Here is a 15,605-nt window from a genome sequence, read left to right as displayed (position 1 = left end):
CTCCGGTTGGATCGGAGCTGTCGGGAGCTGGGTATCGACCCATTCAGCCACGAAGTCCGCCAAGACCTGGGACTTGATGGCCTTTCGGGGGCGAATGAGATCGTCTCGCCCATGATCTCCACCGCCCACTTTGCAATTCTACCCGAGGCCTCTCAGGACTGGATGATCTCCCCCAGGGGAAATATGACACCACAGTCACCGGATGAGACTCGAAGTAGTGTCGCAACTTCCGCTGCGTCAGGATCACTGTGTACAGTAGCTTCTGAATCTGTGGGTAGCGGGTCTTGGTCTCGGACAGTACCTCACTGATGAAGTAGACTGGCCTCTGGACGGGCAATGCATGCCCCTCTTCTCGTCTCTCAACCACAATCGCGGCGCTAACCACCTGAGTGGTAGCGGCGACGTAGATCAAGAGGGCTTCTCCGGCAGCGGGGGCACCAATATGGGCGCGTTCGTGAGGAGCGCCTTCAGGTTCCCGAGGGCTTCCTCGGCCTCAGGGGTCCAAGCGAAGCACTCGGCCTTCCTTAAGCGGTGGTACAGAGGCAGGCCTCTTTCGCCGAGGCGCGAGATGAAACGGCTCAGAGCCGCGAGGCATCCCATGACCCTCTGTACGTCTTTCAAGTCCTTGATGGGCCCCATGCTGGTGATGGCTGCGATCTTCTCCGGGTTGGCTTCGATGCCCCGCTCGGAGACGATGAACCCCAATAGCATGCCTCGGGGAACCCCGAAGACACACTTTTCGGGATTAAGCTTCACGCCTTTCGCCTTGAGACATCGGAATGTCACCTCAAGGTCGGAAAGGAGGTCGGAGGCTTTCCTTGTCTTGACTACGATGTCATCGACGTAGGCCTCGACCGTTCGGCCAATGTGTTCGCCGAACACATGGTTCATGCATCGCTGGTACGTTGCACCCGCATTCCTCAAACCAAACGACATGGTAATATAGCAGTACATGCCGAAGGGTGTGATGAAAGAAGTCGCGAGCTGGTCGGACTCTTTCATCCTGATCTGGTGATACCCTGAGTAGGCATCGAGGAAAGACAGGGTTTCGCACCCAGCAGTGGAATCCACGATTTGATCGATGCGAGGCAGAGGGTAGGGAACTTTCGGACATGCTTTGTTTAGACCAGTGTAGTCTACACACATCCGCCATTTCCCCCCTTTCTTTCTCACAAGCACAGGGTTGGCAAGCAATTCGGGATGGAATACCTCTTTGATGAACCCTGCCGCCATTAGCTTGTGGATCTCCTCGCCTATGGCTCTGCGCTTTTCTTCGTCGAATCGGCGCAGAGGCTGCTTCACGGGTCGGGCTCCAGCTCGGATATCCAGCGAGTGCTCGGCGACTTCCCTCGGTATGTCGGGCATGTCCGAGGGACTCCACGCGAAAAACGTCGGCGTTTGCGCGGAGAAAGTCGACGAGCACTGCTTCCTATTTGGGGTCGAGCTCGGAGCCGATCCGGATCTGCTTGGAGGCGTCGTTGCAGGGGTCAAGAGGGACGGACTTAACCGTCTCCGCTGGCTCGAAGTTGCCGGCGTGGCGCTTCACGTTGGGCGCCTCCCTAGAGAGGCTCTCCAGGTCGGCGATGAGGGCCTCGGACTCGGCGAGGGCCTCGGCGTACTCCACGCACTCCACGTCGCATTCGTACGTGTGTCGGTACATGGGCCCGACGGTGATGACCCCGTTGGGGCCCGGCATCTTGAGCTTGAGGTAGGTGTAGTTGGGGACAACCATGAACTTGGCGTAGCATGGCCTCCCCAGCACTGCGTGGTAGGTTCCTAGAAACCCGACCACTTCGAATGTGAGGGTCTCCCTTCGAAAGTTGGAGGGCGTCCCGAAGCAGACGGGTAGATCGAGTTGTCCGAGGGGTTGGACGCGCTTCCCGGGGACGATCCCGTGGAAAGGCGCAGCGCCCGTCCGGACCGAGGACAGATCGACCCGCAGGAGCCCGAGGGTCTCGGCGTAGATGATGTTGAGGCTGCTGCCTCCGTCCATGAGGACCTTGGTGAGCCTGGCGTTGCCGATGACGGGGTCGACAATGAACGGGTATTTCCCCGGGCTCGGCACATGGTCGGGATGGTCGGCCTGGTCGAAGGTGATGGGCTTGTCGGACCAGTCTAGGTAGACTGGCGCCGCCACCTTCACCGAGTAGACCTCCCGACGCTCTTGCTTGCGGTGCCGAGCCGAGGCGTTTGCCACTTGCCCACCGTAGATCATGAAGCAGTCGCGGACCTCGGGGAACTCTCCTGCCTTGTGATCTTCCTTCTTAGCGTCGTCGAGGGCCTTGCCACCCTCCGCGGGTGGCCCGACCTTATGGAAGTGTCGCCGAAGCATGGCACACTCCTCGAGGGTGTGCTTGACGGGCCCCTGATGATAAGGGCACGGCTCCTTGAGCATCTTGTCGAAGAGGTTGGCACCTCCCGGAGGTTTCCGAGGGTTCTTGTACTCGGCGGCGGCGACAAGGTCCACGTCGGCGGCGTCGCGTTTTACTTGCGACTTCTTCTTGCCCTTCTTCTTGGTGCCGCGCTGAGTTGACGCCTCGGGAACATCTTCTGGTGGGCGGCCCTGGGGCTGCTTGTCCGTCCGGAAGATGGCCTCAACCGCCTCCTGGCCAGAGGCAAACTTGGTGGCGATGTCCATCAGCTCGCTCGCCCTGGTGGGGGTCTTGCGACCCAGCTTGCTCACCAGGTCGCGGCAGGTGGTGCCGGCGAGGAACGCGTCGATGACATCCGAATCGGTGACATTGGGCAGCTCGGTGCGCTGCTTCGAGAATCGCCGGATGTAGTCCCGGAGAGACTCTCCCAACTGCTGGCGGCAGCTTCGGAGATCCCAGGAGTTTCCAGGGTGCACGTACGTGCCTTGGAAATTGCCGGCGAAGGCTTGGACCAGGTCGTCCCAGTTGGAGATCTGCCCCGGAGGCAGGTGCTCCAGCCAGGCTCGAGCGGTGTCGGAGAGGAACAGGGGGAGGTTGCGGATGATGAGATTATCATCGTCCGTTCCACCCAGTTGGCAGGCCAGCCGATAGTCCGCGAGCCACAGTTCCGGTCTCGTCTCCCCCGAGTACTTTGTGATAGTAGTCGGGGTTCGGAACCGGGTCGGGAACGGCGCCAGTCATATGGCGCGGCTGAAAGCCTGCGGACCGGGTGGTTCGGGCGAAGGACTCCGATCCTCCCCGCTGTCGTAGCGTCCCCCACGCCTGGGGTGGTAGCCTCGGCGCACCCTCTCGTCGAGGTGAGCCCGACGGCTGTGGTGATGGTGCTCGTTGCCGAGGCGACCCGAGGCCGCAGGCGCTGTGTTGCGCGTGCGCCCGGTGTGGACCGAGGCTTCCCGCATGAATCGGGAAGTCGCGGCGCGATGTTCCGAGGGGTACTCCTGCCTTCGGGAGGCGGAGCTTTCGGCCCGTCAGACCACGGCGTCCTCCAGGAGATTCTTGAGCTCTCCCAGGATACGTCGCCCCTCGGTGGTTGACGGCTCCGGCATCGCACGGAGAAGTATTGCCGCTGCAGCCAGGTTCTGGCCGACTCCACTGGAATCCGGTGGCAGCCTTACCCTGATGTCGTCGGCGATGCGGTGCTGGATGCCCTGGGGGAGATGACGCGCTTCTCCGGCCGGAGGTTGGCCCGCCCATTCCTGCCCGATGTCCCGGTGGATCGGCACAAGTGTTCCTGCTCCCTCGTCGAGCCTGGCCTGCATCTCGCGGATTTGCTCGAGCTGTGGGTCAGGACCCCCCACCGGGACGGGGACCACAGCTAGCTCCCGAAGGATGTCGACACGAGGCACGGGCCGAGGGGGATCACCGTTCTCCGGCATACCAAGATGGTTGCCTTCGCCGGAACCCCCTAGATCGACGTGGAAACATTCGCGACTTGGGCCGCAGTCCTCGTCGTCGAGGCTGCGGCTACCGTCGGAACAGTCGGAAAGGCAATAGTCGCATGCGGTCATGAAGTCCCGCATGGCACTGGGGTTACCAAGTCCGAAGAAATCCCAACAGAAAATGGGCTCGCCCTCTTCCTCGGACCTCGAGGGCCCGTAGGTCGAGGCGGCCGTCAGCCGGTCCCAGGGTGACCACACATGATACCCCAGAGGGTTTGGACTTGCATCTATGAGAGTGTCCACCGAAGCGGAGTTGCTTGGCGGGTCGAGGCCGAATCCAAAAGGCGCGAGATGGAAATCGGTCGGTACCTTTGGGTCGACGGGCGGTGACGAAGTCACGTCAGGGACTGACTGCATCGTCGTCTCAGGTACGAGGGTGACGCCCAGCAAGTCCTTCGCGAGCGTGCTGGCGTCGTCCGTTTGCTTGAGGTTGGTGTGTTGCGGGAGACGGCGCTCGTCTTCGTCTCAGACGCGAGACCGATGCCCGACGCGCTCTCCGTTGGGGCGTTGGCGCCGTCGACTCGCTCGACAGCCAACGAGGTGCCGCCTCCCGCTTGGCCTTGGTTGCCCCGCCTCCTCCTCCGTCGGCGTGGGAGGGGACGGGACAAGCCCGAATGTCGTCCTTCCACCACGTGGGGAAGGCGTCGTCGATTTCCCTGCCGGCGGGTGGGTTGTCGACCGCCATTGTCGCTGTCGCACGGCGGGGGAAGGAGTATCATGTTGTAGCTGCCGTCGAGGGACATGAACTCAAGACTCCCGAAACGGAGCACCGTCCCGGGCCGGAGTGGTTGCTGGAGACTGCCCATCTGGAGCTTGACGGGAAGCTGTTCGTCAACACGCAGCAGGCCCCTACCTGGAGCGCCAACTGTCGGTGTTTCGAAACTCGGGGGGTCCCTGGATCGACGAGTAAATCGTCGCCGCGTGCCCCAGCCCATATGGGTCGGCGCGAGGCGGAACGCGAAGGGGGGAGAGAGCAACCGGAGGGAGACAAGCGTGGAGGTGGAACCCGCGGCCTTCGTGTTAGCCCCGCGCCCAGGTCGGGTGCGCTTGCAGTAGGGGGTTACAAGCGTCCACGCGGGAGGGAGCGAGCGGCCTTGCGCGAGCGCCGTCCGGTCCTTCCCCGCGCGGCCAACCCTCTGTAAGAGGGCCCTGGACCTCCCTTTTATAGGCGTAAGGAGAGGATCCAGGTGTACAATGGGGATGAAGTAGTGTGCTAACGTGTCTAGCGGAGGAGAGCTAGCGCCCTAAGTACATGCCATCGTGGCAGCCGAAGAGGTTTTGGCACCCAGTTTGTGTGATGTCGTGGCCGTCGGAGGAGCGCTGGAGCCTGGCGGAAGGACAGCTGTCGGGGCTGTCGAGTCCTTGCTGACGTCCTCTTGCTTCCGTAAGGGGGCTGAGAGTCGCCGTCGTCATAGGGCATGCGGGGCACCATCATTACTCGTATGGTGGAGCGAGCCAGATGGGACGCCGGTCTTGTTCCCCGTAGCATGAGTCAGCTCGGGGTAGGGTAATGATGGCGCCTCCTGTCGACGTGGTCGGTCCGTGCCCTAGGTTGGGCGAGGTGGAGGCTCCTCCGAGGTTGAGGTCGAGTCTGTCTTCCAAGGTCGAGGTCGAGTCCGAGCCCCCGGGTCGGACGAGGCGGAGACCGTCGGCTGAGGCCAGAGCTGAGTCCGAGCCCTGGGGTCGGGCGAGGCGGAGTCCGTCATCTTCCGGGGCTGAGCCTGAGTCTGAGCCCTGGGGTCGGGCGAAGCGGAGTTCGTCGTCTTCCGGGGCTGAGCCCGAGTCCGAGCCCTGGGGTCGGGCGAAGCGGAGTTCGTCGCCTTCCGGGGCTGAGCCCGAGTCCGAGCCCTGGGGTCGGGCGAAGCGGAGTTCGTCGTCTTCCGGGGCTGAGCCCGAGTCCGAGCCCTGGGGTCGGGCGAAGCGGAGTTCGTCGTCTTCCGGGGCTGAGCCCGAGTCCGAGTCCTGGGGTCGGGCGAAGCGGAGTTTCCTATGATGCCTGAGGCCGGACTTGGCCGCTGTCAGCCTCACTCTGTCGAGTGGCTCAGCAGTCGGAGCGGCGCAGGTGGTGCTGTCCTCTTGTCAGACTAGTCAGTGGAGCGGCGAAGTGACTACGGTCACTTCGGCTCTGTCGACTGGGGGGCGTGCGTCAGGATAAAGGTGTCAGGCCACCTTTGCATTAAATGCCCCTGCAATTTGGTCGGTTGGCGTGGCGATATGGCCAAGGTTGCTTCTTGTTGAAGACTGGGCCTCGGGCGAGCCGAAGGTGTGTCCGTTGCTGGAGGGGGTCCTTAGGCGAGACGTAGATCCTCCGGGGTCGGCTGCCTTTGCCCGAGGCTGGGCTCGGGCGAGGCGTGATCGCATCCTTCGAATGGACCGATCCTTGACTTAATCGCACCCATCAGGCCTTTGCAGCTTTGTGCTGATGGGGGTTACCAGCTAAGATTTAGGAGCCTTGAGGGTACCCCTAATTATGGTCCCCGACATATATATATATATATGTATATATATGTATATATATATACTAGTTGAGCGCCCGTGCGTTGCAACGGTATACAAAATATTCAGTAAAATATTATTGCACAGCAATTACATAAAAAATACCACATATATTATCGATCTCAATATATCATAAATTCTTTGGCAACAATCAATACATAACTAAATTGATACGGATCAAATTATATTACAATACGACAATAATGTCATCTTCAAAAAATGCAGAGTTCAAAAACGGGTTCCATTCAGGTGCTACAAGTCCATAAAGAAATAAGAAGTCATTGATGTAGTACTTGAAAGGCACACTGCTTCACCAGCCCTATGTAGAATGCCCATGTACAACTTCATGCATCAGAAAAGAGAAGCAATAATTTTCTCTCCTTACTTCGGATAAGCAATGACTCATGACTACTACAAAAGTACATGTTGGAGAAATGTTGACTCCTAAAAGTTGGCTTAGCTCAAGGGCCTTCCATGCTCTGGAACACCTACCTAAAAAGTTGGCAAACCTTAATAACCTCAATAAGAACTTCAGCAACACAATTAGATCGAGCACCAACCGATCGAGCATCAACTTCATGGGCACCTTTTTGCCATCCTTACTCGAAATGCCTTTTCAGAATGATCTGTGAACAACCTGATTCAGGTATCCAACAGGAAAGCCAACCCACCATCACTACAAGTATCAACAAGGAAAGCAAACAGTAACATGCCCAGCCATACAAAAGGACTCAGTTCATTTAGTTTCTAGAAAACATATGGCCAGGACAGCATCAGCATGAGCAATTGCCAAAGAAAGCCCAAAGGCAATCCGAAGATGGTGCTTACAATTTTTGAAAGGGCAGATAGTGTTAAACTGCTTGGTACTTACTGTGTCTATATGCTCGCGGATGAAATCGACCAACTGCTGGCTTGACATGCAGTCCCTAATAACCCAGAGGATACTGTTGTTACTTCTGACAAAAGCAATAATCATGTTGAAGTAGTAGTAGAGATAATATAAGAACATACCCATGGAACTCAAATCCAGACTGTTACGCTGCAGCTCGAAAACGCTAAATCTCTACTGCTCCTCATCACAAATACTTGTGACATCCCAATGAAAGCCACTAGATAGAAGATGACCGACAGAATTAAGATAGACTCCACCAATAAGTTACATTGTTACAGTTGTGTACAAACAGACAAGCCACATGGTTTCTTCTTTTATGCAATGTGATTCAGCAATATGATATAGTGTGTACACACACTCAGGTGCAGATCGAATCGTAAAAGCTAGAAAGTGCTTGGTTATACTTCAGCATGTTGTTATAATCAAGTAATATGGACTCGGTTCTACGATAATTGTTTAAAAAATGTCTGGAGCAACAGGTAGCCATATATAACTATTTATCTATGAGCAAAAAGGTATTTGCACCTAGAAAGCTTGGCCTTGGGAAGGTCACATGATACTAAATAGGCAGGCGCTAGTGATCTGCAATTGAACCACTTCATTTCAGTCATCGGCCAATTAGCCCACTCTGTGTACTCGTTAGTACGGTTAGATGTCTCTTGATCTAGCTGAGAAACACCTGTCTCACGACATGTGTTGCAGCCTACACTGGTGTTCCCAAACGCCCCAGAGACCAAACAAGATGCGACATAATAAACTAAAGGAGCTGCAGATAATAACTACTTGGTTTAATATGTTCTTGCTTTGTTAAGCTCTGTTCTTTGTTATGGTGTAGTGTGACATGTCGGCTATTTCAGGCTAGGAAAGCAATATTTATTTTGACATATATAATTCTCATTTTTAGACAAATATGTCAGCCTTGGCTCTTCAACCTATCAAAATGATGTTCGATGGAAAACTGAAAATAGAGCTTTTTCTGCTATAACTTTTTCCACCATGGACTATTACCAAAATCCTACCAGCACCAGAACTCCCTAGTAAACTACAAGGAATAGTCGGAACAAAAGAATATCGTGATAAACAACTATTAGTAGGTTATGGCGCTATTCTGAAAAAGATTAAGAATGTACCTAAAAGAAGCTTTAGAAAAACTGAGTCCTAATGCATAGAAACGTGTACCAATTCATCACACACTTTGTGAAAGGGTAGTACCTAATTCATAAACATTGCAACAAAATCAAAATACCCATGTGAAATGAATATGGCATAAGTTCTCCTCTGAACCAATTCATACACCATCCAATGCTTCATAAAGATTGAAGAATTTACCTTAAGGTTCCTGAGCTTCTACAGATCTCTAGTGGGCTAGTGTCAAAGAACTCGAATAGAGGCAGTGCTTAATGAAGAACGACTCATCGCTTGGGTCTATAGATCGCCTTCTGGGGCTCTTGTACTTGTGGTACCTGAACAAAGATGTGGGCTAGAAACAATAATCAAATATCTGTACCTAACTGAAACTTTAAGATAGTACAAGGAGAAAACAAAACAGAAAATCCATATGCACAATGTTTAACAAACTTGCCTCATTGAGAGGTTGCATATACATATAACCTAATAAGGCATCTAGAATGAGATAATGAAAAACATCATGTATAGGGTGTGTTTGGATTGTGCCTACAAGTGCCCAATCAAAACATTGGTCAGTAACCGTATGTAGAATAGGAGCTTGGATTCTAGTCGTGTTTTGTTTTGCCCAACGTCGTGCAACCAATGCATAGTACATTCAGGCTAATGCCCAGCTGATTCCTGGGCCGCCTAAAATTGGCCAGCCAACCATTTGGAAGAGCACAAAAAAGGGAGCAACCAAACACACCCAAAGTGCACAATATCAGTTTATTGTATATAAATAATCGCTAGTAGTATTTGGTTCAAAAATTGAAAATAGAACACTACAACAGCAATACATACAGCTGCAATAATCGGTGTCTGGAAAAGCAACTTGTCATTCAGGATCTTAATCACACATTTAATATCATAAGCGTATTTGAAACGGAACAATTAATGGTACATGCCAAAACTAAAACCGAATGGATAGGATTAGTTAGGAGGAAAATATGCTGCAACGAGAGCCTAACCATATCCTTAATTATAGTATTTTAAATATGTTGGGTTGAACAGTATTCTGCATAAACTCAACAACCACACAAGTAAGAACAAAGTGAGCATCACTTCACATCAATTTCATCAAACATCTAGATACCTCGAGGAACAGAGTGAAGGATAATTGCATATTAAATAGACATGCATGAGATTATGATGATATCTTAAAGTGTAACACATATGATTGTCAAACTGCTCGATACAGAGAGCCCAACATCCACTATATCTCACAGATTTCTCCAGTAAGCATGTACAGGTGTTCAAGGCTAACATATAGTGCAACCAAAAAGTATCACCATGTTCTTTGTAGACAGCACTCTCTGACATAGGAGTCAGTGATTTTCGAGCCAACAACAACCTATGATATCCACAACTGAGATAAGTGAACCTTATATGGGTAGATAGAGGCATATATTCACGTGAAAATAACAACTACGTGAGAAAAGCAACCATCAATCAATTTAACAGAAAGGGGGGACAGGTCGCACGCAAGCGGCAAACCTTCCTTTCATTAGTTCATCACGAGCTTCAACCAGCTTTCTGCCAAAATGATAATCCCATCCACAACCACAGACCGTCTGCGGTGCCCAATCAGCGGAACGCTACATCACATAGAGAGAAAGGAAGCAACTACCTGGCGTGGTAGTAGAGCTAGGAGTCGGCATCCCACACGAACCCGTCTCCAATGTTCGCCACTGCGTCGTCAAAAATGCAGTAGATCATATGCTTCCCCTGTCCTTCCATCACCGAGATCCCGTGCCGCCGATGGTAGGAGGGCACTGAGGATGGAAGGGGGTCGACTGCACAATTAGCATAGCCAGCGACAGACAGAACGGCGGTGCACCGTGCTGTTCACCACGAAAAAACAATTATATTATACCATATACTGTTCTATGCTTTCAACCTTGTAGCATCCATGAGTCAACCAAAACACTTCAATCCACCATCCATACTTGCTCGTCTAATATGTTTTGAACCAATGAGCAGAACCATCAATGTGAGCAGTCAATTACGGTCAGCGGGGCAAATACACATATTAGTAATCACAATTAGTGTCTAACCTGGTCTAGTCTTGTAGGGTATTATGTAGCTCCCTTTGTGTTTAGGTCACCTTGAGGGTAGTTTTTTCTGTTTGTTTGTCATCTTGAGGGAAGGAGACCTCAGCTAGTTCCTTGATTCCTACATGAAACCAAGAACAGATCAAACCTGCAAAACCTGCAAAACCAATATGTGATGAAATTTGTGTAGCTAACAATATTTGAAGTTCTGAACTGAGAGCACATTACCTCGTATGACCAGCCAAGCAATCCCAACTTGCATTCCCTGGTTCTATCCCAACCAAATGTGATTTATCCCATGCACATACCACGGTGGGGTCCAGATCAGGACTCCATTGATAGTTAGTGTCAATTATTTAGACAGTGGCAGTTTCAAAGTGAAAAAAAGAATGAAGCAGAACCACAAACTATTCTCAACTATTAGCAGAAAACAATTGAGGTTCCAAAATAATTAACAATAAATAATGATGGTTTTTTTATATTTGCAACCATACCAAAATACATTTGTAGCACCTTAAACAAGAGCAGAGCTATATCGTAGCAATATTTCTTTTTCGTCAAGAGGGGCTTCAAACAACTGCATAACAAAAATGTAATCAGTAAACTAAGTTTAAATATGAATGAGAAAATCATGTCTTGTGAAGGAATAATCAGTAAACTTGCCAAGGGCTAGCATGCGTCTCTGTGCTCTGCTCCCTGAGGCTGCTGCGTCTATCTAGAAGGCGAAAGAATTCCGGGGGTGCGGCGAGATTTCTGAGGCCGGGGATGACTCATGGGGCGGGGATGGTGGAGGCCGGGGCATGGAGCACGGTGGGGATGGAAGGGGTGCGGGAGGAGTATGGAAGGGGCGGGGGAGGCGGCGTAACGCACGACCTTCCATCGGAGCGAGGCGGAAGGGCGCGGACGCACGGCAGAACCGTGCACCACGCAGTGGTGTGGACGTCTACAATAGCCTCTTAAGGAATAGCAGAGATAAGCGCCACAAATGAGATGCAGGTGGGTTTGCAACTGGATTTACAGCAAAGAATTCCTATAAATGCTTCAACGTAAAAAAATGAATTTCAATAATGCACATTGCCTACAGTGGAATTCCCTACAGAGAAATAGAGCTAGCTAATTCAATCGTACATTGTTGAATGCAGTAATACCAAATAAGAAAGGAACTTTTACAGAGTGAGAGCATTGTCACTTGGACAAACAAAACATATCGAGACCAGCGGTGTGTGAAAGTGAAACCGACAGACACATAGCTAACGAGGAACAGTGGCAACGATTCCCCAGCATGATTAGCATTTCAAAGTCACCGCCAAAATGCAGTTGAGACCGCCAAAAATCCCAAGAAGAAATTGGATAAGCACAGCGGAGAGATGGCAATAGTCAATTTTCTTTGTGAGGACGGCATCACTGCCAGCAGGCCGTCACGTTCGGCGGGGGCGATTTAGTCAACGTAGGGGAGAAAATCGAGCACTAACCTCGAGCTTATTGAACCTGGACGGCGGCGGCGGTGTCGCCTCGGGCTCGAGCGTGGGCGGTGGCGTCGCGTAGGACTTGGATGGGCGGTGGTGCGGCCCATGCGCCTGCGGTGGCTTGCCGAGGTCCGGCGCGGGCCGCGAGTCAGGCAACTTGGCGACGGGCGCTGTCGGCGTTTCGAGACAGGGGGGTCCCTAAGCCGACGAGTGAGTGTGCTGCGTGCCCCAGCCCAGATGGGTCGAGCGCGTGGGCGAGCGCGAAGGGGGGAGAGGCGAGGTGGCCGGAGTCGAGCGTGAGAGAGGTGTAAGTCCCGCGGCCTTCGTGTTCGTCCCGCGCCCAGGTCAGGTGCGCTTGCAGTAGGGGGGTTACAAGCGTCCACGCGGGTGAGGGAAGCGAGCGGCCCCAAGAGAGCGCCTGTCCCGTCCTCGGTCCTGCGCGGCCAACCTTCTCTGAGAAGGCCCTGGTCCTTCCTTTTATAGTCGTAAGGAGAGGATCCAGGTGTACAATGGGGGGTGTAGCAGAGTGCTACGTGTCTAGCGGAGGGAGAGCTAGCGCCCTAGGTACATGCCAATGTGGCAGCCGGAGAGATCTGGGCACCCTGCTGGCGTGATGTCGTGGCTGTCGGAGGTGCGGCGGAGCCTGATGGAGGGACAGCTGTTGGAGCGGTCGAGTCCCTGTTGACGTTGTCCTGCTTCCGTAAGAGAGCCGGGGGCCGCCGTCGTCATAGAGCTTGTGGAGCGCCATCATTGCCCCTCTGGCGGAGCTGGCCGGATGAGACGCCGGTCTTGTTCTCCGTGACCCGAGTCGATTCGGGGTAGGATGATGATGGCGCCTCCTGTTGACGTGGCGGTCTATGCCCTAGGCAGGGCGACGTGGGGGTTCCTCCGAAGCCGAGGTTGAGTCTGCCTTTTGTTGCCGTGGCCGAGCCCGAGCCAAGGGGTCGGGCGAGGCGGAAGTCGTTCGGCCGAGGCCAGGGCGGAGTCCGAGCCCTGGGGTCGGGCGAGGCGGAGTTTCGTCGTCTTCCGGGTCTTAGCCCGAGTCCGAGCCCTGGGGTCGGGCGGAGCGGAGTTCGCCGTCTTCCGGGTCTTAGCCCGAGTCCGAGCCCTGGGGTCGGGCGGAGCGGAGTTCGCCGTCTTCCGGGTCTTAGCCCGAGTCCGAGCCCTGGGGTCGGGCGGAGCGGAGTTCGCCGTCTTCCGGGTCTTAGCCCGAGTCCGAGCCCTGGGGTCGGGCGGAGCGGAGTTCGCCGTCTTCCGGGTCTTAGCCCGAGTCCGAGCCCTGGGGTCGGGCGGAGCGGAGTTCGCCGTCTTCCGGGTCTTAGCCCGAGTCCGAGCCCTGGGGTCGGGCGGAGCGTAGTTCGCCGTGGCAAGGCCTGACTGCCTGTCAGACTCACTCTGTCGAGTGGCACTGCAGTCGGAGTGGCGCAGGCGGCGCTGTCCTTCTGTCAGACTGGCCAGTGGAGCAGTGGAGTGACGGCGGTCACTTCGGCTCTGTCGGGGGCGCGTGTCAGGATAGAGGTGTCAGGCCACCTTTGCGTTAAATGCCCCTGCAATTTGGTCAGTCGGTGCGGCGATTTAGTCAAGGTTGCTTCTGAGCAAAGCCAAGGCCTCGGGCAAGCCGGTGATGTGTCCGCCATAAAAAGGGGGCCTCGGGCGAGACGGAAGTCTCTCGAGGTCGGCTGCCTTTGGCCGAGGCTAGGCTCGGGTGAAGCGTGATCGAGTCACTCGTGTGGACTGATCCCTGACTTAATCGTACCCATCAGGCCTTTGCAGCTTTATGCTGATGGGGGTTACCAGCTGAGAATTAGGCGTCTTGAGGGTACCCCTAATTATGGTCCCCGACAGTAGCCCCCGAGCCTCGAAGGGAGTGTTAGCACTCACTTGGAGGCTTTTGTCGCACTTTTTTGCAAGGGGACCAGCCTTTCTCGGTTGCATTTCGTTCTGGTGGGTGCACGCGAGCGCACCCACCGGGTGTAGCCCCCGAGGCCTCGGAGGAGTGGTTACACTCCTTCGAGGTCTTAATACTTCGCTTAACGCTTCGGCTGGTCTGGTCGTTCCCTCATGCGAACTGGCCGTAGCCCGGGTGCACGGTCGGGGCCCAAGCTCTCGGGCTGGTATGTTGACGCTATCAACGATTTGGCCGGAGCCGGTTTTTGCGAGAGCAGCCCCCGAGCCTCTGCACAGGGCGAGAGGACGATCAGGGACAGACTCGACTTTTTACATACGCCCCTACGTCGCCTTTCCGCAAGGAGGAGGGGGGGAGTGCGCCATGTTACCCTCGATGGGCACCGAACATGGTGTCTCCGGTGAGCTGCAAGCGGGTAATCCGAGTGGACGTCCGTGCCCCGTTCGTTGGGGGTCGGCTAGGGGCCCAGAGGCACGCCCAAAAGTACCTGCGGGTGATTTGCCGGACCCGGTCCCCTGGCGACGGGGTCCGAGGGCTCGATGCCTCCCTCCGATGGGATTCCGTTACAAGATCGTTCCCGCTGGTCTCGGAAATGTCCTAGGGTACCTCGGGAGCGCAGCCCGAGCCTTGGTTATGTATCGAACGTACCCCTGGTCATCCCTCGCTCGGTGTCTGAGGCGACTGTGAACCCTTCGGGGGCCAGCCTTCGAACCCCTGATCAGTAATGGGCGCGGAGCCCGAGTAGCCTGAGGCGGCCATGGAGCCCTTCGGGGGGCTGGCCTTCGAACCCCTGACCAGTAGTGGGTGTCGGGCCCACGCGATCTGAGGCGACTGTTGAACCCTTCGGAGGGCCAGCCTTCGAACCCCTGATCAGTAATGGGGGGCTCGGAGCCCGGTTCCTTCGCGGAGAAGGATCCCTTTCGGGGTATCCCCTTTCCCGGTCCCTGTTGCAAGAGATAGAGAAAGAGGAAAACGGAAAAGGATACGAAATCGGACGACGTGGCGTACCTTTTCTGACGCGGTTATTACGGCGAAGGTGAAGCGTCGCGCGCTCCTCCTGCCAGAGGCGCCGCGTGTCCCGCCGCGGAGTTAATGCGACGGGGCGAGTGGTTGGCGAGGCGGCCGTTGCGCGCGTGCGATCCGTTCGAGGAACGGGTCACGGGTGCACCGTCTCCACGCCGTGAGAGGAGGCTCTCTTGCTGTCTCAGGATGGGACGTGAGCCTGGCTGACGACGTGACCGCTGCGCCCGCCCGCCTGCCACCGCTATTACTGTCGGCCCACTTTCGGTCGCTTTGACCGACGCGCCAGGCTGGCGCTGTTGGGTCGCCTCGAGTCGCGGCATAGGCTCCGCAACCCAAGAGGCGTGATGGTGGCACAAGTGGCGGTGCGGTTGCTTGCATGCAGCAACTGACGCACCGGTTGCTCGACGCGTGGGCCTGGGTTCCCAAGCTGGCGTGTCAGAAGTCGGAGAAGCGCGTCCATCTGGCGCGGTTGCATGCCGCCTGCATGGCTGCCCGCCCCTTCTGCCCGTTGGTCTGGGCGAAAATGGGGGGTCGCCTGTAACCGCCGGACGGTCGTGCGCACCACGCGCGGCGGTTTGGCTTCTTCTGCCCTGAGCCGGCTTGCATGACATGCGGGACCCAGCCCCCGAGTCGCAGGGGAGGGCCTTGGAGCGTGTTGGAGAAGACTCAGCCCGCGGCGTCTGGGGGGCGCACGTAGGGAGAGTTGCCTTTAAAAGGAGGGAGACTCCTTTCG

At 55.2% G+C, this 15,605-nt stretch overlaps 1 protein-coding gene and 1 long non-coding RNA gene across 3 annotated transcripts in view; one reads left to right on the top strand and one right to left on the bottom strand.

The window, feature by feature from the left end:
* The window catches only part of LOC103641792 (wall-associated receptor kinase 5), a 39,175-nt gene that overhangs the window by 10,248 nt on the left and 13,322 nt on the right, over positions 1 to 15,605 (top strand). The gene's annotated exons all lie outside the window — the stretch shown is intronic.
* LOC103641788 (uncharacterized) lies at positions 9,839 to 11,055 on the bottom strand. Of its 2 annotated transcripts, none has more exons than XR_560502.3 (3): positions 10,706 to 11,055; positions 10,481 to 10,598; positions 9,839 to 10,267 (listed from the first exon to the last, which is right to left on the bottom strand). It is a non-coding gene; the product is annotated as an uncharacterized lncRNA (long non-coding RNA). The 2 variants fall into 2 exon arrangements; XR_002266296.2 differs by having other exon boundaries at positions 10,180 to 10,198.

This window comes from Zea mays, chromosome 1 (assembly GCF_902167145.1).
Source record: "Zea mays cultivar B73 chromosome 1, Zm-B73-REFERENCE-NAM-5.0, whole genome shotgun sequence".
In the NCBI taxonomy this organism is placed as follows: domain Eukaryota; kingdom Viridiplantae; phylum Streptophyta; class Magnoliopsida; order Poales; family Poaceae; genus Zea; species Zea mays.
This window is presented reverse-complemented; position numbering and strand designations above follow the sequence as displayed.